This window comes from Sinocyclocheilus rhinocerous, unplaced genomic scaffold (genome assembly GCF_001515625.1).
Source record: "Sinocyclocheilus rhinocerous isolate Xijiao unplaced genomic scaffold, SAMN03320098_v1.1 scaffold1655, whole genome shotgun sequence".
In the NCBI taxonomy this organism is placed as follows: domain Eukaryota; kingdom Metazoa; phylum Chordata; class Actinopteri; order Cypriniformes; family Cyprinidae; genus Sinocyclocheilus; species Sinocyclocheilus rhinocerous.
The window spans coordinates 1,349,291-1,353,030 of NW_015655597.1; positions in this window are offsets into that span (position 1 = coordinate 1,349,291).

Consider the following 3,740-nt stretch of genomic DNA (forward strand, 5'->3'; position numbering starts at 1 on the left):
GTTACTTTTAAATTAAACTTTCTCTCTGAAAAGTTCCCCATACATTGGGGGATGAAAAAAAACAACAACTTCAAAACCTCATAAACAAGTTGTCAACTCTCTAGATCAGGTTACACAGAAGGCCAAGTAAAGCTGATGCAATGGCAAAATTGAACTGACATGAGCAAACCAAAAATAAATTTCTTTTAAGTTGTACAAATGTTATTGGACTTCATCTTTACGAACCTGTTTGCAAAACCTGCTTTACACTTTTTCCCTCAAGCAGTGATGTATTTCCCTGTCACAAGCCCTCACTTTTGATGTATGAGTATGACAAAACAGCTAAAGGCTTTGCACAATTATGATGAATTTCCTCAATTATTTTCAAGAATAGTATAAAGAAGTCTATTTTCAGTATGAACAGACAGGTGACCTGTTTAATAAATCCTACAAGAAAATTGTCCTTTTGTTCATACTTTACACATTTAGACATTTGATTTTCAGCAGGTCTGCAGTTATAAATGTAAATTTTTATTTTTGTGTGTTTTTATTTATCCATCTTATTCTTCCTGTAAGAACGGGCGCGGCCATTTGTAAATTGTATGGGTCTGGCTTCTGGTGTCATTCGCTTCCAGGTACAAAACAGCTCGTTTTGCTGCTTGATATTGCAAATTGGTGTGTCTTACCATATTATTTTAATGTATTATCTTTATTATGAACACACTGGTTTGTAGGGCAAAGAGTTTTACCGTTTACTGCATGTTGTTATTCTTCTCGTTATTTCCCTACAGCGGCTAATGAACCGGAAATCTCGCAAATTCCCTGAAAACGGCTTACTTCCGCATTAAAGAATAAGGTGGATAGAAATGTGTTTCTCGTTATATCCCTACAGCGGCTAATGAACCGGAAGTCTCGCACATTCACAGAAAATGGCTTACTTTCGCATTGAAAAATAAGGTGGATACTTCATATTAATTAAATTTTTATTTCCCTTCCTTGACAGTCTGTTGTTCATTGGTATGTTAGGTTTAGCTTTTTACCTTGTTTTAAAAGACCATTACAAAAATATAAAGAAAAAAGTCTGCATTCTGTACACTCTAAAAAATGCTGGGTTAAATATAACCCAGCGCTCTTCTGCTCAAAGCATAGATTTGCATTTAAAGGAGACATTTCTTTGAGGATAAAGACTCAACTATACATCAAGACTGCCCACACATTTCTGCAAACTAACGTCACGTGCCTCTGTTTCAAAGTTCAGAAGTGAGAGACAATGTCTGCTGAGCAACGGTGCCAAAGGGGGATTTGTCTCCCATTTCCTTTGGCTGCCCACAAACCTTAAAGCGGCATAGCCTAACTATGCACAGAGAGCCACTAAATGCAACTTCTGCAAATTTTCCCAAAAAATTTAGCAAAATGATAAATAATTTATCTTAGGTCAGCATATTAATAGCTTTAAATATACTGAAACATACTAGATAGAGGTAAGTTGTCCTGTGTTTTAAATTACAACTAAATATAAAATAAATACATTATATTTCTTAAGAAATAACAATTTAATATTTGTATTTTTATTATAATAATTGAATATAAATTTAATAATTACAATATATGTTTGCCTGATTGCTGCATGTTGTTTCTTCAGGTGCTTTTGTCTTTCCCATCTTCCTCTCACATCCCTAGAGTGTATTTGTGAATGAAGATAAGATTTGAGATGTTCTCAGAGCATTTACCCTAGTAGTCCAATAAAGATTTAAATGAAAGCTAAATTAAAAGATGGTTTTCATTTGGTTAAACTGTTAGCAGTGATCTCAAGCATGCTATACTGGAAGCTTCTGTTTGTATTTAACAAGCATTAAAACAACTTTCTTAACCCATTTTACTTCCGTAATTTGACATCACTCGAAGTCTGAGTGAAAAGGGATATTCAGTGTGCAGGCCAATGTAATTATGAACACAGGAACTTGGATTAAGAAAGTAAATACAGGGTCAGTTTTATGGTTGACTGAATAATGTGGAATGCACTTCTCATCTGTAGATCACAGCAAAAAGTAGTACATTATGGACCAGATGGTAGAACTTGTCATTTCAGCAAGCTCACTATTCGATTACTGATGCCTTGGCACATTTTAAGTTCTCTCCCATCTGCCCTAATTTTCCTGTTCTCTTGTGAAGTAAATAAATCAGGTTGATGCCAAAACACGAGGACAACAGGGGCACATTCAGTCTAAATCTGTCATGTGTGATATTCTGCACATTTGAGGAACAACCATGAGAAACAATATGCACACCCACTTTGTTGCAGTTATTTACTTGCTGAACAGACTGAAGAAACAGTCAATGTGGAATGTGAAAATGTTAACACAAAAAAGGAAGAACCAAATGGAAGGGTGTCCAAATGTTACATTTCTTTTACTGTTATATATTTTCAAACTGTTTAATTCAGCAAACAATCAGTGCAGTTAAAATAGTTTTCCTCTAATAACCAGCGCTTTCTTCCACCCTCAATACCACGACTGAGGTGAGACCCTTGAGCAAGGCACCGAACCCCCAACTGCTCCCTGGGCGCCGCAGCACACGGCTGCCCACTGCTCAGGGTGTGTGTGTACTGTGTGTGTGCACTTGGATGGGTTAAATGCAGAGCACAAATTCCATGCTTGGCCACACATCACTTTGTATTCATCTGAAAGGAGAAAGTCATATACACCTAGGATGGGTCGAGGGCATGTAAATCATGTTTTTTTTTTTGTTTTTTTTTTGATAATGTAAATGTTCTTTCCTGTCTTTCTGTACCATGAAAGTGTTATAATTAGTAACTTAGAACCCCCAACTGCTCCCTGGGCGCCGCAGCACACAGCTGCCCACTGCTCAGGGTGTGTGTGTACTGTGTGTGTGCACTTGGATGGATTAAATGCAGAGCACAAATTCCGAATATGGGTCACCATACTTGGCCACACGTCACTTCACTAATAAATGGACTTTGGAGCCACATAGTTCCAATCACCAGACATGTCTGAAACCTCTGGAGATTTGTGAGACATTCTCATATGTCAGTCTTTATTAATAGTTCTTTTCTAGACAGAAATCAAAAGACCCTCCACCTCATTAAATGGCATATGGGTATATGGGTTTTGTGGCAAGCTATTTTCATTTTATTCCTTTAACTAATAACTACTTTTATATCACTAATATTTATTTTTAAATATTTAATAAAATACAGACTAGTTATTTTATTTTCACTGACTAAAACTAAATATTCTGATAGTTACTATGTAATATTACAGGTAGAGGAAGTTATTGTTATGCACGACTAGTATTTTGGCCAGAAACGACAGTTTAAAGGCAAATGATATGCATGTAATATTAGAAAACCTACTTTATAGTTCAATTACAAAAAAAAGTTTATATTCAAAATGAAATTCAAAATGAAATTCAACTATAAAAGACCAAGTAGTCACTACTGAATTTTTACTAATAATTAAAACAATATGATATAATTAGGGCTGGGTTTTGATACAAATTTTACGATTCGATTCGATTCTCATTCACAAGCTTGCGATTCGATATCGATTATTTTGAATATATATCAGGTACAGTACATGCCAAATTTCCTTAAGAAAAAAAAATCTCTCAACTAATGCTGTAAAACAGGGGCGTAGCCATCATTTCAGAAGTGAGGGGAACAGAAATGTTTTATATATATATATATATATATATAAAACATTTCTGTCCCCCTCACTTCTGAAATGATGGCTACGCCCCTG